We start from the raw sequence: 22500 nt of genomic DNA, 5'->3' as shown, positions 1-22500 counted from the left end.
CTGTTTGTGTAACCCTATTTCCACATGGTGATTAAAATAAAATCCTTAAAATAAAAAGGATCTGTGTGTTGGCTGAGGCAGCAGAAAGGAGAAAGTAGGCGGGCCCACATCATTCAGTCACCAGTGCTAGGGAGGAGTCCCCAAGAGCTGGGGTAGCCTCTTCTGGATTGTGGCTGACTGATGATTGCTCCAGGTTTAGAGTATTTTCTCCAGTTTCTGGAAAGTCCTAACTTTCAAGGCTTCTTAGTTTCTGGGTGAATGTACAGATAAGAACCCAATTATTTAGATTAAAACTTAGAGCAGAGTCTGGGCACAGTAGCTCATACCTGTAATCCCAGCACTTTGGGAGGCCAAGGCAGGAAGATAACCTGAGATCAGTAGTTCAAGACCAGCCTGACCAACATGGAGAAACCCTGTCTCTACTAAAAATACAAAATTAGCCAAGTGTGGTAGTGCATGCCTGTAATCCCAGCTACTCAGGAGGCTGAGGAACGAGAATCATTTGAACCCGGAAGGCGGAGGTTGCGGTGAGCTGAGATCGTGCCACTGCACTCCAGCCTGAGCAACAAGAGCGAAACTCTGTCTCAAAAAAACAAACAAACAAAAACAAAAAAAACTTAGAGCAGAAAGCAAGGTCATCCTTTAATGGATATGGCCTAGAGATGTGATACAGAAGGGCCCTTCATACACCACTCCAGCTCCAGGGGCCCTGAAGCTTGAAGAGGCGCATTGTGTGGGGCAGACGTGACTGTCTTGGGCGGTTAGCTGAAGTGTGTGAGCAAAGGTCTTTTATAACTCCTGCTGCCAAAGCGACTTTTTCACTCACACTCCTACTTCTGGGCACTGCCCAACAATCCACATGTGCCAGAGACAACCCAAGGTGGGTCTGTAACCATGAATTGCTTTGTTATGATGACAGCTTGAGTACAAGTTCCTTTCTGCCCTTTTCAAAAGGATGCAGACAATATGGTTACAACTTACATAAGCCACACACTGCCTAAGTAATCTACCTATTTAAGGAAAACTTATTTCTTGGATTCTTTTTTTTTTTTTTCCACGAATGAACTACCTTAAATATCCATTTTATTTTGCAAGATGAATTTGTGCTTTTTTTTTTTTTTTTTTTTTTTTTTTTTTAGATGCAGTCTCCTAGGCTGGAGTGCAGTGGCGTCATCTGAGCCCATTGCAACTTCCACCTCTGGAGTTCAAGCTATTCTCCTGCCTCAGCCTCCTGAGTAGGAGGATTACAGGCACCTGCCACCATGCCCGGCTAATTTTTTGTATTTTTAGTGGGGACTGGTTTTCATCATGTTGGCCGGGCTGGTCTCAAACTCCTGACCTCAGTGATCCACCTGCCTCGGCCTCCCAAAATGCTGGGATTATAGGCGTGAGCCACTGCACCCAGCTCAATTTGTGCTTTTAAATGTCCAGGTTTTTCATAGCTTTGGCAAAGCCAGGCCTATAGATTTTGATCACCTGAGGCAAGGTTTTTGATTTCTATTCTTTTGGGACCTCTTTTCTTGCTTTACTCCTCTTTGATGGGAGTAGGCATTTATTTCTCTTTGCAGCTCAGACAGAGGGAAGACATGAGTAGTTAGTCTTATAAAGATTGAACATCCTCCACTCATTCATTCAGATTAGATTGTGTCCTATGTGCCTCTTCTATTCACAGCCTGCATGCGTTTATTCAACAATTATTTAATGAGCACTTACTCTGTGCCAGGCACCAGAGATACAGCAGTGAAAAAAATAGGTGAAGTCTTAGCCCTCAAGAACCTTCCATCTAGTAAGTAAATATATAATTTAGTGGGTGCTGTGAAGAAAGATAAGCTGGGTAAAAAGTTACAGAGAAGTTGGTGGGGAATTAGTATGGTCAGGAGGGCCTCTCTAAGGAGATGGCATTTGAGCATTGAGAACAACGGGGAATAGGGCAAGAGTAGTCCAGGAGCAGAAAGAACAAGCGCAAAGGCCCGAGGTAGAAGAGTCTTTGCTGTGCTTAGGAGCAGCACTGTGCTCAGGCTACACAGTGTAACTGAGAATTTGGCATGACGTGGTATCTCATGGTTACCTGACTGGACCCATAGGCCTACAAGCGGAAGAGCCGTAGAACTTTGAATTCCTTTGCTGTCTTCTGGGTTTTTGCAACACTTCCAGGAAGGCCCACAGATCTCTGAGAAGTCACTTTTTGTGTTTATCATCATTATAATGTGGAACTAAGTTGTAGAGCCCTGAGAACAGGTTTCACAGAATGGGCCTCAGGTAGTCAATGCTGTTGCATGCTGGAGATAAATACACTCTGTGCAGTCCAGTAAGGAAGGAAGGAACAGATAATTATGGAGTTCCTGCTCTGGATTGGGGACAGTTACTTACCTTCTAAGTGACTCAGTTTCCTCCCCTGTAAAAGAGGGACAATAATACCAGCCTAGAGAGACAATAAAGGCAGAAAGGTGTCTGGCACACATAGGTCTTCGATAAGCATGTTTTCTTACCAGCACGTGGACCCTTCTTGTCTTAGTTCATTTTGTGTTGCTGTAATAGAATACCTGAGATGGGGTAATTTATAAAGAACAGAGATTTATTTCTTGCAGTTTTGGAGTCTGGCAAATCCAAAGTCAGCAGACCCACAGAAGGGCAAGAAAGCACACGCACACAGATGAGAGGAAGAGGGTCAAACTCATCCTTTTATCAGGAATCCACTCCTGTGATAGCTAACCCACTCCTGGGATAACAGCATTAATCCATTTATGAGGCAGAGCACTCATGACCTAATCACCTCTTAAAGGCCTATCTCTCAACGCTGTTGCCTTGGGTATTTAGTTTCTAACTCATGAACTTTGGGGAACATGTTCAAATGATAGTGCTTCTCATTTGAAAGACTTTCTCTCTGATCACCACGTGGAAATAGGATGTTATTTATCTGTTTCCCTTTTTTGAACCCCAAATGGATGAAAAGGAAATAGGATTTTAAAAGAAAATAAGAGGAAAAATGCTTAAAAGCTTGAATTGCTTCTGAGAACTTGAGCCCCCTCAAACCATAAAATTAACAGGAAAATATCTTCATCTGCTTTAATAAGTCTATAAGCAGGAACCACAGAGGTGTTCTTGACCCATGCTTGAGTTTGTGCCCATCTAACCTGCATTTTGTGTTATGTGAATGTTTAAAACTATAGTTTGGAAAAGAAGTCCTGCCCTAGCACACACTGATACACCTAAGTTGCTTTACCTGCTCAACACAAGTGCAATAGAAACCAATCAATCCTGTAAATTAAACTCTTGGAAGCCATATAATCCATAACTCAGAATAGAATTTAAAGTGAGAAGCAACTGAATTAGTTAAATCTAATGGTTAAGGGCCCTAATTCTAGAATCAGACCTTAGTGAAAGCCGAATGACTCTGGGCTTGACCTCTCCTAGCCTCTGTTTCCTGATGCATAAAATGGGGATGATTAGGATGCCTCCTTCAGTGGTTCCGAGCTTAATGAGATCATGCATGTAAGCATTTAATATAATGCTTGGCACTATAGTAAGAGCTTATTAAAAGGTCATAAGAGTAACCTGAGCATGCTGGGTTCTCCAACATTCGCACAAGTGCTATATGAGCTGGGGGGTCAAGGAAGGCCTCTCCAGAAGGTGAGTTCTGAGCCAAGCCCTGCATGATGAAAGGGGCAAGCAAGCTCTGTGAAGCTCTAATCAGTGACTAGTAGAGGCAGAAGGAACAGTGAGTGTGAAGGTCCCAGCACGCCACAGGGGTGCTTAGAGGACCAGCAGTGTGGCTGGAGTGCAGTGAGGGAAAGGGACTGGAGGAGACCAGATCAGAGAGGTGGCCAGGGTCTGGGCCAGGAGGGAACATGCAAACCAGAATGCAAAGTCTAGATTTCATTCAAAATGTGATGGGAAATGAGGGGGTACAATAATTTCAAAAGAATCCCCTGGCTACTGTGTAGAAAACAGCTAGTAGTGGGTAAGATGAAAGGCAGGGAAATAAGATGCAGTGATTCAGAGGAGGGAGGGTGGGTTAGGAGCAGGATGGCAAAAGTGGAGGGAGAGATAAATGAATGACTGAGATGAGGACAATAAGGCTGCTTGGTGGACTGATGTGAAGTGTGAGAGAAAGAGAATCAAGGATGGTGTTTGGGGTTCTGATTTCACAGGGTGAACGATGATGCTATTAAAGGGAATGAGGGCCAGGCATGATGGCTCGTGCCTGTAATTCCAGCACTTTGGGAAGCCAGGGTGGGCAGATCATTTGAGGTCAGGAGTTCACGACCAGCCTGGCCAACATGGTGAAATCCTAACTCTACTAAAAAATACAAAAATTACCCAGGTGTGGTGGTGGGCACCTGTAATCCCAGCCACTTGGGAGGCTGAGGCAGGAGAATCACTTGAACCTGGGAGGCAGGGGTTGCAGTGAGCTAAGATCGTGCCACTGCACTCTAGCCTGGGTGAAAGAGCAAGACTCCATCTCGATCACTATGAACAGTGTGGTGGAGGCATGTACTGAAATGAAGCACGAGTACAACCAGTGCTTCAATCGCTGGTTCGCCGAGAAGTTTCTCAAGGGGGACAGCTCCAGGGACCCGTGCACTGATCTCTTCAAGCGCTACCAGCAGTGTGTTCAGAAAGCAATAAAGGAGAAAGAGATTACTATCAAAGGACTGGAATTCATGGGCCATGGCAAAGAAAAGCCTGAAAATTCTTCTTGACCTTGATAGTCACCATGAAGGAGTCCTCAACTCCAGAAATTGAGAACTCTGGATTTTTGTCAACTGAATCTGTGAAGACAGCCATCAGATTTGTTGAGGAACAGAGGCGAGAGGAGTTTTATTTCCTCCTTCGATGTTTTCCTCTCAATTGTAAAAGATGATGAACTCTTTGAGATTATTTGTCACCTGCTTGGGCATCTTGCAGGAACTCAGTGTGCTAAAATTGAACAATTTTTTGAAATTATGGTTGCAATACTTGGTCTGGAATCAACTTTACATAAATATACCTTGTATGCACATAATGATGAATTAGTTAGAATGAGCAGAGGAGCCTGACCTCTTGATTTCTGCTGCAAAGGACATTATATACACTGTACTGGGGTCATTGTTCATGAAAGCAATTGGTTAGGGCCTCTTTTTTCTCTCAGGGAACTAACGCTCTGAAAAGGGATCTGGGCACAAGAGTTTCAGGAAATGCTTTTGAGCACACTTTTATTTTTATATGGTGACCAGTGGTTAAGATTGCTGGTGGCCTGGATTAGCAAAGAGGAAGACAACTTTTAACACAGTTCCCTGTCTTCATGAGAGGTGTCAGGTTAAGATATGTAAGCTACAAGAGTGTTGCAGTGAACACCATTTCAGAGCTCTCGGTCCTCTCTTAATTCTTAGTTCAGGAATTAAGATACTTGGAATAGCTGTGGAGGAAGAACCTAAATTGCAAAGATCTGCTGTTGCCAGCTATCCACCCAAGTCAGTGAATTGTCAACTGCATATCCTAAAAATGTCAAAATGCTGCATCTGGTTAAATGGGGGGGAAGCTGAAGGTACTTGCTTTATTTGCCTTGTTTACTCATCCTTCCCTATAATGTCTGTAATCATGAAGATGGAATAAATTGTAACATTTTCTATCAAAAAAAAAAAAAAAAGACTCCATCTCAAAAACTAAAACTAAAAATTAAAAAATTAAAAATGGGGAGAAACAAAGGAAGGATGAGGGGACACATTGAGCTTGAAATGCTTTTTATATCCAGGTAGAAATGTCCAGGGCAATTGAATATTTGGGTCTGGAGCTCAAAGAGGAGACGGGAGTGGTGATATAAATGTGCAACCTATCAGCTTTAATATTTATATCCACAGAACTGGATGGAAGGAGCTAGGGAGAGATTATGGACAGAGGAGAGGGCTGAAAGCTGGGCCCAGGGCTCTGACATTTAGAAGAAAGAAGATAAGGGATGTCCAGCCAAGAAGAGTGAGCAGGGGCAGCCAATGGGGTGACTGAAAAATAAGAGAGTGTGGTGGCCTGGGATCCCAGTACTGAAAATGTCTTCAGAAACTGCAGAGAAGCCAGATACAATGAGGACAGCAAGGTGGCCTCTGGATCCAGCAAGATGGTCTACAGCAGATGTATTGATAGCAATAACTTCACTTACACATACCCTGGAAATAACCTGTAGTCCAAGAAGATGTGTGTTCGGAGTTACGAGCTGAGGAATGTGGGAGTGACCAACCAGAAATTCACTTATATAAAAAAAAAATTAAAAAAAAAAAAAAGAAATTCACTTATTATTCAGGAAGACATCCAAACCTCTGGCCTACCTTTTGGAATGAGGGTTGTACAGGGGAAGGAGGCCCTTTGGGGTTATACGAAGGTTGCCAGGTGGAGGTTGCTAAATGAAAATGCTATATAAACTGCATGTTTTTTACAAATGGGGAAGGTGCTCCTGTCCAGCCCACTGCCACTGGATTGTCCTTGGATGTAAATCCACCCAACAAACCCTATGTCTCATTTGCTGTCTCCAGGTCTCTTCCTCGGCCTCTCTGACATGGTGCCAGCCCTACTGGAGTCAACAGGGGTCCAGAACCACAGATCGTGGTCAATGGTGGTCAGTAGTGACTTTGACATGGGCAGTTCCTGAGGAGTGATTGTTGGCCATGGAGTCCTGATTGGAGTAGGTTAAAAAGAGGAAGGGAAATCACAAGAAAGGGAGACTAGAGGTGAGGAAGCGGACATAGGAGGTCTCAATGTATTTATTTCTGGAGCTGCCATAACTAAGTACTGCAGATTGGGTGGCTTAAAGAACAGAAAAGTATTTTCTTGATAGTTCTGGAGGCTGGAAATCCAAGATCACAGTGTCGGCAGGCTGGTTTCTGCTAAGGCCTCTCTCCTTGGCTTGTGGATGGTTGTCTTCTTCCTGTGTGCTCACATGCTCTGCCTGTGTTGTCTGCATCCTAATCTCTTCTTCTCGTAAGGACACCAGTCATACTGGATTAGGGATCACCCTAATGACCTCTTGATTACCTCTTTCAAAGCCCTATCTCCATATATAGTCACATTCTTTTTTTTTTTTTTTTTTTTGAGATGGAGTCTTGCTCTGTCACCCAGGCTAGAGTGCAGTGGCACAATCTCGGTTCCACCTCCTGGGTTCAAGCACTTCTCCTACCTCAGTCTCCCAAGTAGCTGGGATTACAGGTACACACCACCACATCCAGCTAATTTTTGTATTTTTAGTAGAGACAGGTTTTACCATGTTGGTCAGGCTGGTCTCAAGCTCCTGACCTTAGGTGATCTGACAGCCTCGGCCTCCCAAAGTGCTGGGATTACAGGTGTGAACCACTGCACCTGGTCATATACAGTCACATTTGGAAGTGCTAGGGATTAGGGCTTCGACATTTGAATTTGTGAGACACACAGTTCAGCCCATAACACTAAGCAATTCTTTTCTTAGAAATTTTGTTATAAAGAAAAGCAAAGGATTGAAGTGGAACTAGAGGGGAATGGGAAGACAGGGAGGTTTTGTCTTTTCTTTGGGTTTTTACTATGGGAGGAATAGCAACTACTGGTATTGCTGGTGAGAATGGTATGGCAGAGAAGCTGAAACTGGCTACAGGAGAGAGGGTGATCATGGTAGCAAAGCCCGAGTACCTGAGAAGGGATGAGATCGAGGTATCCAATGACTTACTCAGGTCACATAACCTGTGAGTGATGGGGCTGGCACTTGACCTCAGGAATCCTCACTCTGAGACTCTCCATTGCAACCAAGCTGCATATCAATTCCTGTCTTCGAGAGCAGCAATAACCCTAACAATTTCCCAGGACGTAAAGGAGGAAATGCATTCACATATCAAATTACAGCTGTCCTGGCTACCTACATACTAGGTACTCAAGGCTTGAAGAGGAGGAAGGAGGACAGTGGGTTCTTGGAAGGGGAAGAGGACAAACAGAGAAGACTCCATTTGCCTGATTCACAACTAAAACACCCTCAGGAAGTCCAGTTCCAAAGGTGGTTGAATATTTTGAATCCCTGACTCAGCATTGGCCTATTTTGTTGTTGTTGTTGTTGTTGTTTGTTTGTTTGTTTGTTTTTTGGAGACAGTCTTGCTCTGTCTCCTAGGCTGGAGTGCAGTGGCACATTCATGGCTCACTGCAGCCTTAACCTCTTGGGCTCAAGTGATCCTCCCACTTCAGCCTCCTGAGTCTTTGGGACTACGGTTACCTACCACCACACCAGGCTATTAATTTTATTATTTTTATTTTTTGTAGAGATGAGATCTCACTATGTTGCTCAGGCTGGTCTCGAATTCCTGGGCTCAAGTGATCCTCTTGCCTTGACCTCCCAAAATGCTGAGATTATAGTCATGAGCCACCATGCCTAGCCTGACCTATTTGTATGAACTGACCTTGGCTTTGGGTCCCTACCAGTTTCAGATGTTTATATCTCATTAGCTTTTCATATGCAGATTATATTCTCTGTTCTCAGCACCAGGGAGCACGTGGTTTTGTGATTTTGCTTCTACAAACTCTCTTATCACAGCACTTGCATGTCAGTGTCCAGATGTTAAACAGATCAATCAATGAGTAAACCTTGGCTTCACATTTTGTGCAGACAAACTTAACCGACACATATACAAACAAAGTCTCTTAGCTACTGCACAACCTCTGTGTCACCAGATCTTTGCCTAAAAACACTTCCTCCTTCTTCTTTTTTTTTGGTAGCAGCTTTATAGAGATAAAATTCACATGCTGTATAATTCATGCATTGAAGATGTGCAAATCATTGGTTTTTAGTGTTTTCATACAGCTGTCAACATTTCCTTCTTGATACTGTGGTTTTCACCTGAATAGACAGGTAAAACTCTCAAGCTCAGTACGACTCTGCTATTTTCATCATGGCAATTTCCAAACCTGTAAAGGTTATCTGAAGGCAAATGTAGATATGACTGGGACTTCCCTGGTGCCTCATTAGCAGCTGATGACTTGTCTAAGTTCATCCGGTAGAAACTGCTTCATGTCTATTATATGGGTAGCTGTTGTGGAACGAATGAACAAGGAATTGAGTGAGCAGTTTTAATACAGTAAGGGATGGACGCCTTGGTTGGTGCACAGACAGTGGCATCTCAGTATTTTTATTCCAGATGGCAGAACACTAAATCCCTTTCATTTATTTCACATCTTCTTACCAACCTTTCTGCTAAATGCTCCAATTCATTATCCTCCAAAGTGTTTGTTTTGAAACCACGTATGTCTATGCCCTCCTTCCGCTCATGGAAACCACCTGTAGCCGCAACCACTGGAGCTGCTGCAAACATTTGTTTTTGATAACAATGTATTCTGAACGCCTGTGGTTTCCATTTCTATTTTTGTCCCTGACTGTTGTAGCTTTTCAAACAAACCCTTCATACCTTTTACGGGTAGCTTTGCTTTTCCCAGGCATTTGCACTCTGTCCAACACGTCAGCTACATAAACTGTCACAAGGCTATTGCAAGATTCTATCATTATTACCCAAGAAAATGTCTTTTGAGAGACCAAAACTCTAAAAGGCCAGCACATAGACATTTTTGGCCTTATATTAATTATATGCAATCATCTCTGAACACAAAAACAGTGTCAAGAGACTATCACTCTTTTGGAATTTTGACTAACAATACAGAGAAACAAAAGAAACTACTCAGTCCCAGTTAGAAAAAATTTTCTCTTATTCATCAGTGTTCTCCATGGACACATAAAATTCACCACTACACTCTGTCACATTTCATTTTTGTTTTTGAACTCTAGGCCTACCTCGTACAAAACTTCTCCTCCTTCCTTAGTACCACCCAACCTTTCATTCATTCAATAAGAACTTTTACCATATTAAAATCAATACAAGTATCTAATGACTTACAGTTTTCAACATGTTTTTATCTACATCGTTTAAACTGGTCCTTACAATTCAGAGAATGAAGTCAGAGCCACCATTATTCCTTCCATTTTATAGATGAGAAACTAAGGTCTCCTGGCTAGCTAGTAACAAAACTTGTACCAAGAAATTGATGATCTGAATTCCAGTCCAGGATTTTTTCCTATCATAATACTGACCTTCATATTTGGCTATGATTCTCCAGTGTCAGCTGCATCAGAATCCCCTGGAGGGCTTGTTATATCACAGGTTGCCAGGTCCCGTCTCCAGCACTTCTGATTCAGTAGGTCTGGGGTGAGGTCCAAGAATTTTCTTATTCACATCTCCACTTTCTCCCTTGCCTTCCCCTTCTCAGCTTCCCTTGCAGCTAGAGGTGGCCATGTGACATAGTTATGGCCAATGAGATGTCAGCAGAAGTCTTCTAGGACAACTGTGCTTTCCTGATGAAAAGGGACAGAGTTGGCTCTTCACCCTTTCTATTTATTCCTGCCCAGAACAGATATACAATGCTCAAAGGCACAGCAGCCACCTTATGTCCAGCACATTAAAATGGACAGGATAGAAAGGCAGGAAGAGGCTGGGTCTCTGATGGTCCTAGGTTCCTTACCTCCAGAGTAATTTTTTTTTTTTTCAGACAGAGTCTTGCTCTGTAGCCTAGGCTGGAATGCAGTGGCAAAGTCTTGGCTCACTGCAATCTCTGCCTCCTGGGTTCAAGCAATTCTTGTACCTCAGCCTCCCAAGTAGTTGGGATTACTGGCATGTGCCACCATGCCTGACTAACTTTGGTATTTTTAGTACAGATGGGGTTTTGCCATGTTGACCAGGCTGGTCTTGAACTGGCATCAAGTGATTCATCTGCCTTGACCTCCCAAAGTGCTGGGATCACAGGCATGAGCCACTGTGCTTGGCCCCGACTTTTTTTTTTTTTTTTTTTGAGACAGTATCTCACTCTGTTGCCCAGGCTTAAGTGCAGTGGTGCAATCATAGCTCACTGCAGCCTCCAAATCCTAGACTCAAGTGATCCTCCCACCTTGGCATCCCAAAGTGCTGATATTACAGCATTGGCCACAGCACCTGGCCTCCAAACTCCTTTTTTGGAGATGGAGTCTCACTGTGTTGCTCAGGCTAGAGTAGAGTGGCATGATCTTGGCTTATTGCAACTCTGCTTCCAAGGTTCAAGTGATTCTCCTGCCTCAGCCTCCTGAGTAGCTGGGATTTCAGGCACCCACCACCATACCCATCTAATTTTTGTATTTTTAGTAGAGACAGGGTTTCACCAAGTTGGCTAGGCTGGTCTCGAACTCCTGATCTCAAGTGATCACCTGCCTTGGCCTCTGAAAGTGCTGGGATTACAGGTATGAGCCACTGCGCCTGGCCCAAACTCCTTTTCATGTGAGAAAAAAAGAATCTCTATTAAATCATTGCAGTCAGGCTCTCAGTTACTTGCAGCCAAAAGCATGTCTTACTGATACAGAGAAAAAGGCTAGAAAAAGAACAGTACATGACAGTGTGGAGACTGCATGAAAAGTGGTATTTAACAAGCATTTTTGAGAACTTATTCTGTAGCTGACATTGTGCTAAGTGAATGAAGCAGGGGTCCTGCCCCTGAGGTGCTCATAGTCAAGGTGGAAAGACTGCCATGTAAACATATAAAGTATACACTGTGAGGGCACAGATGTATAAACAAAATGCTATGGAAACCCAGAAAAGGAACCCTACCTAAGGAGGTCAGGGAATGATCCCAGGAGATAACACTTGAAGAAGGACTTGAAGGATGAATACAGTTACATCAGGAAGCAAAGAGAAAAAATCTTTCTGTGCTTGTGTCCCTTCTTTCTTCTACCCTTGGGGGCCAGAGGTTGGCTCATCTGGAGGCGGGTTGGAACAAGGGCCGTAGCCACAGTCCAACTAGGTAATAGAGGATTCCAAAACCCAAGCTGCCTGCAGAGCCAACTTCAGGAAACTCAAAGTCCAAAGAACCAGGTGGGAAATGATGAAGGTTGGCAAATAACCCTGACAGCAGGTCTAGGGAGCCAGAAGTCTGGGGCTGAAAGACATGAGCCAGAGAGCAGAGGGCATTTAGGCAGAACAGGGCAGTAGCTGGGGGACAGGTGGAAGCCTACTTCTCAAGCAGGTCAGAATCTCAATGCACAAGCTCAGCAGGTCAATAAATACCCCATTTCATTATCTTATCACTCAACTTCATTTTCACAGTCAGCCCTCATCCTGTTAGGGCCGTGGGAAAGTCATGTTAGTCCTTCCTGGGGATTCCCCCTGCACGCAAGGCTGTGCTGAAATTCTGTTGCCTCAGTTAGCCTGCAGGGCCCTTCAGTCCCTGGTGTTACTATTTGTGTGACATAGGAACCCTGGCTGTAGGAACCTATATCTGTCTGTTTTGCATTGCTATGAAGAAATACCTGGACAGGGCACAGTGGCTCATGCCTGCAATCCCAGCACTTTGGGAGGTTGAGGTGGGAGGACCCCTTGAGCCTAGGAGTTTGAGACCAGCCTGGGCAACACAGGGAGACCTCATCTCTACAAAAAAAATTAAAAGTTAGCTGGGCATGGTGGCACATTCCTGTAGTGCCAGCTACCTGGGAATTTAGGAGGTTGAGGCAGGAGGATCCTTTGAGACCAAGAGGTTGAGGCTGCAGTGAGCCATGATGATGCCACTGCACTCCAGCCTGGGCAATAGAGAGAGACTCTGCCTCAAAAAAAAAAAAAAAAAAAAAAAAAAGGAGAATACTCGAGACTGGGTAATTTATAAATAAAAAAAGGTTTATTTGGCTTTCAGTTCTGCAGTTTGTATGGAAGCATGGCACCAACATCTGCTTCTGGTGAGGGCTCAGGATGCTTTTGCCCATGGCTGAAGACAAATGGGGAGCAGGCATGTTACATGGTAAGAGAGGGAGCAAGACAGCGAGAAGGAAGGGCTAGCCTCCTTTAACCAACCGAATTTCATGTGCACTAATAGAGTGAGAACTCGCTCATCGCCAAGGGGATGGCACAAAGCCATTCATGAATGATCTGCCCTGCGACACAATATCTCCCACTAAGCCCCACCTCCAGCAGTGGTGGGGGAGTCATGTTTTAACATGAGATTTGGAGGAGACAAATTTCCAAGCTATATCACGTTCCATCTCCCTGATGTACCATGGGAATTTCCACTCAGTGCCTGATACATCCAGAAAGCCTGGGACAGTTCCCTGTCACTCATGGGCACCATAAATATCTCCTTCCTCTTCTCAGGCCCAGCATCTCTTCCTGCTGTGGGGGATATCCCTCCCTCTAGGTCTGCTTCAATCAGAGACCCTTGCCTCAAGCTCTGTTCACCTCAGTGAGCTTAGGGCTTGGGAAATACAAGCCAGGAAGGGAAGAGTCTGCAGTCAACTCCGTGATCACCCAGCCCAGCCTGCCCTGAGACTAAGAGCAGATTCTTTTAGAATGGGGAGAGGAAATGGGAGAACCACAGGGAGAAAAACAAAGTAAACTTTTAAACAATTACTGGGCTACATTCATATTGAAGGCGATGGCATAATTAAAGGACCAGGTGCAGTACACGCATATTCCAATAGGTGCAAAGACAAACAGGAAAGGGCTTGATCTGTCTAGAGAATGGTGAGTCCCTGGGGAATGAGGAGGAAGAGGCTGGGGTGGGCGGTGGGGAACAGAGCCTTGATGGGACATCCTTGGATGACTGTTTGTGGAATTTGGATTTTATTCTAAAGGCCACAGAAGTCAGGAAAGGTCAGTAAGCTATGACATGATCTTGTTTTTATTTTAAAGGGAACAACCTTGGTAGAAGGGTGGGAGATTAAGTTGTAAAGAGCCTATGGCAATAGGAATAAGCCAGACAAGGGCTAATAAGAGTTTAAGCCAGGAGTTGCAAAGGAGATAGGAAAGCAAGGTCACAGCTCTAGGACAAACCACAGAATTGGTTGACTTGCCATGAGGGAATGATGGCAAATGACAGAGAGAAGTTGAAGAAGATTCCAAGATCTCTAGTGTGGAAGACTTGGTAGTTAGTAAAGTCACTTACCTGAAGGTGAGAACTCAGAAGACCAGGAATATGAACAGGGATGGGGACAGGTGATGGGGGAGGAGAACTAAATGGATTTACCACTGGTTATACGCCAGCACTGTTTTACAGATTTTTTTTGTCATAAAACCCCTATGAAGTCATATTTTTATGCTCATTTCAGAAATAAGAAAACGAAGGCTCAGAGATCATTTCTGCTCACCATAGTTACTCAGAAAGTGAGTGAGGATCAGAAACTATAGCCAGCTGGTTTCATAATCCATAAACCATGCTTTGCTCCCTAGTATGCATCTAAATACCATCTAGTTTGGGACATACAGGAGTCACTCAAGTCTCTGAGTCTCGAGCTTGGGAGAAACTGAGGAGGTACAGGCATCAGTTTGGAAGTCCTTATAAAGGAGATCATTCTTGAATTATGGGAGCAGATGAGATCACCTGAGGAGAGCATGTGGGGAAGAAGACAGAGACAGACCCTGGGGACTTCACATATAAGGCTTATATCAGTAAGGTTTATGTTAAACAATTATGCATGTAACAGCTCATGCCTATAATCCCAGCACTTTGGGAGGCTGAGGCAGGAGGATTACTTGAGCTCAGAAGTTAGAGACCAGCTGGAGCTACATGATGAATATCATCTCTATACAAAGTCAAAAAATTAGCCATGTGTGGTAGGTAGCACATGCCTGTGGTCCCAACTATTTGGGAGGCTGACGTTGGAGAATCACTTGAGCCTAGAAGGTTGAGGCTACAAGTGAGCTGTGACTGTGCTGCTGCACTCTAGCCTGGGTGACAGAGTGAGATCCTGTCTCTAAAGAAATAAATAAATAACAGAAAAGGCAATGAATTAGATTAGGATTGGTTTCTTCTTATCACGAAGTCCAGCAGTGAGGCTTTCAGGGTCAGACTCTTGGCTTCATTAGACACTCAGGCTCTCTTTTTCTTCTACCATACTTAGTGTGTGTGGTCCATCCTCAAATTTGCTTTAGTTTCACAAAATGGTTACTATAGCTCCCACCATCCTATTTCAGGCAGCAGGAAAGAGGAAGAGGCCAAAGGAAAAAGGTGTCTGCCAGCTAAGTGGGGCTGCTTTTAAGGAAGTCTTTCCAGGAGACTCACTACATAACTTCTGCTTACATTGGCCAGAACTTAGAACTATTTTCAAGGGAGGCTGGAAATGCAGTTCTTAGCTAGGCCCCTTACTGCACCAACTATATCAGGTTCCTTTGGTAAGGAATGAAAGGAATGGAAACTGGGTAGACCATTGTAATATCTGCCATAAGGGGGTAGGCAGAGGAAAGAAAAAAAAGAACGTGGAGAGAGAGAAAAAGGGGTGAGAATGATGCCATAAAAAGTGTAATCATTAGGATGCTTTTAGTTACAAGTTATTGAAAACTGAGCCCAAACTACCTTAAATTTTGATCAAGTAGCCAAAAAAAATTTATAAGTAGGGCAGATGTGTTTGTTGGGACTCTGGCTTCGCAACTTTGCTTTTTTCTTGGATATGCCCCTCTGTGTTGGCCTTGTATCTAGGCTGACCTTACAAATTATTATGAAGTGGCTGAAGCAGTTCCAGGACTCATACCACGATACACACCACATTGTCCACAGCAAGACACACCATCTTCCTAGAAGTCCTGAAATTAATTTATTCATTCCAAAATATTTCTGAGTACCTACTGTGTGCCAGTTTTTTTTCTAGGTGCCAGAGATAATGACAAACAGAGATCCTTTAGTCATCTATTGTTGCATTATCCTGAAACTCAGAGCTTAAAACAACAATTATTTATTATTTTACAGTTTCTGTGAGTCAGGAAACTGGCCAGGGCTTATTGGGTGCCTCTGGCTTCGGATCTCTCAGAAGGCTGCAATCAAAATGTTGGCTGGGGCCGAGCATGGTGGCTCACGTCTGTAATCCCAGCACTTTGAGAGGCTGAGATAGGTGGATCACTTGAGGTCAGGAGTTTGAGACCAGCCTGGCCAATATGGTGAAACCCTGTCTCTACTAAAAATATAGAAATCAGCTTGGCATGGTCACATGTGCCTGTAGTCCCAGCTACTTGGGAGGCTGAGGCAGGAGAATTGCTTGAACCTGGGTGGCAGAGGTTGCAGTGAGCCAAGACTGCATCATTGTACTCCAGCCTGGGCAAAAGAGTAAAACTCTGTCTTAAAAAAAAAAAAAAAAAAAAAGAAGTCAGCTGGGGCTATAGTAATCTTAAGGCCACCCAGGGGAGGATTCAACCCCAGCTCACTCACATGGTAGCTGGCAGGCCCCCAGGTACTTGCTGGCTGCTGGCCAGAGTTGTCAGCTCATTGCAACATGGACATCTCTATTGGGCTGGGAGTTGGGGGTGGGAAGGAACAGACAGAAGTCAGTCTTTTTGTAAAACATTCTCAGAAATGACATCCCGTTCCTTTTGCCATATTTATCTTGAATTACTTCCAATAAGTCCAGGCCATGCTGAAGGGGAGGGGATTACATAAGGGCATGAATACCAGGAAGTTCAGATCATGGGGAACCACTCTGAGGCTGCTCACCACAATATTCTAGTCAGTGGAGACAGGCAATAAACAAACATACATCATATGTTGGGTGATAAGTCCTAGGAAGAAAATCAACACAGAGTAAGGAAAGGCCTTTATTATGAAATGCCATTTGAGTAAAACCTGGCACACAGGGGACAGCAAGCCATGTGGGCATCTGCAGAACAGCATTCCAGCCAGAGGGAAGAGCAGGTGCAAGCTTCCTGAGGCAGGAGCATGCTTGGTGTCTTTCAGGAATCACATAACCAAGGTGGCTGGAGCTGAGTGAGCAAGGGAGGAGACCAAGTCAGAGAGGTGGGGTGGGATCACGAAGAGATTTAGAGAAGATGGTAGAGACTTTCCTGTAGAGGGTTCTGCACAGGAGTGTGATGTTGTGATCTGCTTTGCTTTAAAAAATCTATGGTGTGGGCAACGGATGGACGCAGATGGTACAAAGGCCAAGAGTAGAAGCAGATAAACCAGTTGGGATTCTACTGCAGTGGCCCAGGGGAGAGATAGCAAAATCTTGGATTGAGTCATATTGATGCAAGTGGGGAGAAGTGACTGGGTTCTAGATATATTTGATAAGATTTGCTGATAAACTGACTTAGGGTGGGACAGAGGGAGGAGTCAAAGATGACTCCAAGCCTTTCAGAATGAGAATCTCTAAGGTCAGGATGCCCTTTGCTCAGGTGGGCAGGATGAGCCTGAGAGAGTAAATAAAGATTTTGAATTTAGTTTAATGACCATGTTAAGTCTGGGACACCTGTTAGATAGCCAAGTGGAGATGTTGTGGAAGAAGATGGAGTCTTTAGTTCAGAGGAGAGATGGAGGCTGGCAATAGAAACGGGCGAGGCATCAGCATCAAGTTGCCATTTAAAGACAGAGGACTAGATGAGATGAATCACCTAGGGAATAAGTATTAATGGGGAATGAGCCCTGGAGCACTTGGAACCTTTGGACATAAGAGGACGAGGAAGATCTGGCAAAGGGAACTGAGAAAGAGAAACCAATGACAAAGGAGAGATGATTCTGGGGAGAAAACCAGTAGGGTTTACCTTGGAGAGCAAGACGAGAGGTGCTCTTGCCCTTTCAGGTGCCTCCAAAGGTCAAGTGGTGCCACCGGATTTGAAAAGTAGCAGAAGGTCATGGATTACTTTAGAGAGAGCAGCTTGCCAAGTAATAAGGTCAGCAGCTGGACAATACTGGATTTGGAAGGGAAATTAGCTGGGCATTGTGGTGCATGTCTGTAATACCAGCTACTTGAGAGGCTGAGGCAGGAAGATCACTTGAGCCTGGGAATTCAAGGCTGCAGAGAGCTAAAATCATGCCACTGCACTCCAGCCTGGGTGATACAGCAAGATCCTGTCTCTAAAAAAAATAAAATGAAATAATCACAAGGGAAAACACTGTTAAGAAAAATTAGAAAATATCGATATCAATAACCAAATATTATAATTAAAACCTAGAACACAGAAAGAGGTAAATTATTTTCAGTAAATATAATGAGGCTTATGATATTTACAATGGAAAAAAAAACCATGCAAATTGATAAGAAAAATACTAAGACTCTACCAGGAAATCAACAAAGGAAATGAACAGACAGTTTGAAAAGGAGGAAATACAACTAGTAACCAAAGATAAAGAAAACTGTTTGGCACCATTAGCAAGGCAAGAAATACAGATTAAAACCATAAGATGATGTGTTTTCAACTACAAAATTAGCAAAAAGCTATTAATATTATTTAACTCAGAAATTCCAGGTCAGGGAATCCTAAGAAACTAAGCCAAAATGCAAATGAAAAAGCTAGTCACAATTCTATTTATAATAGTTAATAACTGAAAATAGCAAGGTATGGTGGCTCTCAACTGTAATCACAGCGGCTCAGCAGGCTGAGGCAGGAAGATCTTTTGAATCCAGGAGTTTGAGATTATAGTGAGCTATGATCTTGCCTTGCATTCCAGCCTGGGTGACATGTTCCCATCTTGAAAAAATTGAAAAATAACATAAAGTAATCAAAATGCTGAACACCAGCAGAATGGCTTAGAAAAGTATGGCACATTCATACAATAGAATATTAAGCAACCACATATACATATAAAAAATGCTTGGGAAGAATTTATGGTAACATAGGAAAATGCCTATATTAATTTTTTTAAAAAGCAGGATTATAAATTGTATATACCTTATCTTCTCACCTATGGGAAAATATTTCTTCTTTTTTGTTTTGAAACGGAAGCTTGCTCTATTGCAAGGCTGGAGTACACTGGCATGATCTTCGTTCCCTGCAACCTCCGACTTCCTGGTTCAAGCTATTCTCCTGCCTCAGCCTCCCACGTAGCTGGGATTACAGGCACCCACCACTGCACCCAGCTAATTTTTGTATTTTTAGTAGAGACAGGGTTTCACCCTATTTACCAGGATGATCTCCATCTCTTGACCTCGTGATCTACCCACCTCCGCCTCTCAAAGCACTGGGATTACAGGCATGAGCGACCGTGCCTGGCCAGGAAAATATTTCTAGATAAAGGGAAACTCACCAAAATGTTCCCTCAGCATGACACAGGAAGACTGGCTACCATTCCTTCACGCAGCACACCTTTGTCTCGAACTTCTGGCCTCAAGCCATCCTCCCATCATGGCCTCTCAAAGTGCTAGGTTTACAGGCATGAGTCAGCACAACTTTGCTGAATTCTGTGCTGGCTTCTCTGTGCCAAGTCCTGAAAGCACAAAAATATTCAGAAAGTCCTTCCCTTGAGGAGCTTGCATCTACGATCTGAAAACTGTTCTGTGGGAGTAAATAATCAAGTCTCAAAAGCTATAAACATAATTGGAATCCAAGAATATCACGGCAAAAACGAACACAGATGCAAGGTAAATGCTGACCGCACAGCTGAGCCTTCAGTGATGCTGCCCACAGGCAGTAAGGAATTTTGGAGTGAACTTAGCTGAGTTCTTAGAGACCCCAGTGCTAGAGTAAAGATGGCCTTGACTCTAAAGGAATCAAAGTCAAGGTGAAGCTAACAGAATTGGTAGAATGAAGCTGATACTCCCAAACAATATTTGTCGCTTAACTTCCTGCGATAAGTGGTTTGGCGTAACAGTGCCTCTCTGCCTAGCCTCTGCTCAGACCCACCAGAGTGACTCCAGATAGATCATTGAGCTTCTTAAATCTTAGGTTACTTCTTGAGCCCCATTATTTGTCAAAGACTAGCTTGGAGATTCTAGTCTTGCTGCAGTGTCAGGATCGGGCCAGTGGGATTGCCTCTATTTTCAGGTTTCTCACAGGTAGAGATGATAGAATGACACCTTTTATTTCTAGACTCTTTTATGTATATTTCACATATTTTAAAAATTCTGCGCCAGGCGTGGTGGCTTACACCTTACTCCCAGCACTCTGGGAAGCTGAGGCAGTTGGCTCACCTGAGGTCAGGAGTTCGAGACCAGCCTGGCCAACGTGGTGAAACGCTGTCTCTACTAAAAATGGAAAAATTAGCAGGGTGTCATGGCGGGTGCCTGTAATCCCAGCTACTTGGGAGGCTGAGGTAGGTCGGTCACTTGAACCCAGGAGGCAGAGGTTGCAGTGAGCTGAGATTGTGCTATTGCACTCTAGCTTGGGCAGGCAACAAGAGTGAAAAAAACCCTCCATCTCAAAAAAAAAAAAAAAAAAAAAAATTCTGACTCACCTGCACATTGAAGAATGATGTAGTTGGTAGCTGGAAATCAACCAGCTGTATTTAAAATTTTTCTGGCAGTGCTGCCTCCATCTTGCTTGCTTTACCTATCAAACTGTAGTTATCTGACAAATGCTAAATCAGAAAAACAAGGATTCTTATAGTGTCAGAGAGAGAGCTCTCCTAGAAATCTACTTTCTGAAAAGTCTAAGCAGGTTGTTCTTTAAGTGTTTTAGTCAATGGTGTAGCAAGGCAGATTTAGAGAGCAAAGAATAGATACAATGTGATTTTTTTCTTTTTTTTTTTTTTTTGAGATGGAGTGTCTGTCCATCTTGCAGGCTGGAGTAGAGTGGCTGGATCTCGGCTCACTGCCACTTCTGCCTCCTGGGTTCAAGCAATTCTCCTGCCTCAGCCTGCCACGTAGCTGGGATTACAGGCATGTACCAGCACACACGGCTAATTTTTGTATTTTTAGTAGAGACAGAGGTTTTGCATGTTAGCCAGGCTAGTCTCAAACTCCTGACCTCAGGTAATTCACCCACCCCGGCCTCCCAAAGTGCTGAGATTACAGGCATGAGCCACCATGCCTGGCCACGATGTGATCTTTAAAGTATATCAAAGAGGTCACCCTAAAGGAAAATGAGTTTTTGATAAAAAAATTAAGTATAATTTAAAAATTCAGTTCTCCTGTAATCCCAGCACTTTCGGAGGACAAGGTGGAAGAACTGTGTAAGCTCAGGAGTTTGGGACCAGCCTGGGCAACGTAGCAAGACACTGTCTCTACTAAAACTTAAAAAAATAAAGAAAAAGAGGATCATTTGGGCATAGTGGTGCATGTCTGTAGTGCCAGCTACTCAGGAGACTGAGGTGGGAGGATTGCTTAAGCACAGCAGTCGAGGCTGAAGTGAGCCATGATTATGCCACTGCATGCAGCCTGGCCAACAGAGCAAGATGCTATCTCATAAATAAACAAATAAGTTCTTAGTTAGGTATGGTGTCTCACACCTATAATCTCAGCACTTTGGGAGGCCAAGGTGGGAGGACTGCTTGAGCCCAGGAGTTTGAGGCTGCAGTGAGCTATGATAGCTTCACTGCACTCCAGCTTGGGTGACAGAAAAAGACTCTGTCACTAACTAACTAAGTAAATAAATGCTCATTTCTTAAGAGAAATCCTCAATAATTACCATGTGATTAGGACTGAAACGTCTGAAGGCAAACTGTCTGGGTTCAAGTCCTGGCTCTGCCACTTCCTAACTGTGTGACTTTAAGCAAGTTACTTAATTTCTCTGCGTCTCAGTATTTTTCCTCATCTGTAAAATGGAGATGTTAGGACCTTCTTTATAAGGTTGGTATGAGAACTAAATGAGTTAGTGCTGAACAGTTCCTGGACTGTAATACCTGCTATATATACGCTTGTTAAATAAAATAAGACTAAAGACTTTTTTTCTTGCTATCACTTGTTAATAAAACAGTCATCACTAGTAAAAGAGATATGTTAAATGTTAATAATTCTGTGACAGTATAGTGAAGTATTCCCTTATGTTTCTTTTTTTCTTTTTTTTGAGACAGAGCCTCACTCACTCTGTTGCCCTGGCTGGAATGCAGTGGTGTGATCTTGGCACACTGCAATCTCCACCTTTCGGGTTCAAGCGATTCTCCTGACTTAGCCTCCCGAGTAGCTAGGATTACAGGCAGCTGCCACCACATCTGACTAATTTTTCCATTTTTAGTAGAGACGAGGTTTCATCTTGTTGGCCAGGGTGGTCTTGAATTCCTGACCTCAAGTGATCCTCCTGCCTTGGCCTCCCAAAGTGCTGGGATTACAGGTATCAGCTACCACACCTGGCCTATTTCTTCTTTCTAGAGTGCCCTTCCTTCCTCTTTTCAAGCAGGTGGCTGTGCCTTCTTCTGCACGTGGCCTGTGGGATGCTTGTGAGGCAGGAAGCCCATGGGAGAAGGTACTGAAGCCAGTGCCTCCTCTTGTCTTTTATGAAAGCCTGAACCTGTTGAACTGATAGGGAATGCTGGGTGTCTCAGGAGAGGTGGAGGTGGGTAAGGCTTGTGGGTGCATAAAGAGGGGATAGAGAAGGAAAGCTTCCCTGAGAGGGCAGGGAGCACTAGTCCTAAGAGGCTAGGAGCTAGGGGAGCTGGGCAGAGTCCAGAGTGTCTGGCATGGCCTCACGGGGAGGGCCATGCAGTGTGCTGAGGCAAGAAGCACCATCTTCCAATGCCTCGTGTAGCCCAGAAGGCAAGTGCTCTGGACTTCAGGGACCCTGGGGGTCTTAGACAACAAAAATGTCAGCCTTGACCATGAGAGGTCAGAGGTCAGAGCACCACTAACCAATAGATATATGAGCCACATTTGTATTTACTAGCTACTAGAAT

The 22500-nt window shown here is 43.9% G+C and overlaps 1 pseudogene; it reads left to right on the top strand.

The window, feature by feature from the left end:
• The first annotated feature begins 1128 nt into the window (after window positions 1-1128).
• LOC101051451 (TP53-regulated inhibitor of apoptosis 1 pseudogene) lies at window positions 1129-21069 on the top strand (annotated as a pseudogene).
• Window positions 21070-22500: the final 1431 nt, after the last annotated feature.

Source organism: Saimiri boliviensis, chromosome 15 (assembly GCF_048565385.1).
Source record: "Saimiri boliviensis isolate mSaiBol1 chromosome 15, mSaiBol1.pri, whole genome shotgun sequence".
NCBI lineage: Eukaryota > Metazoa > Chordata > Mammalia > Primates > Cebidae > Saimiri > Saimiri boliviensis.
The sequence above is the reverse complement of the archived record's forward strand: the minus strand, read 5'-3'. Positions and strand labels throughout refer to the sequence as shown.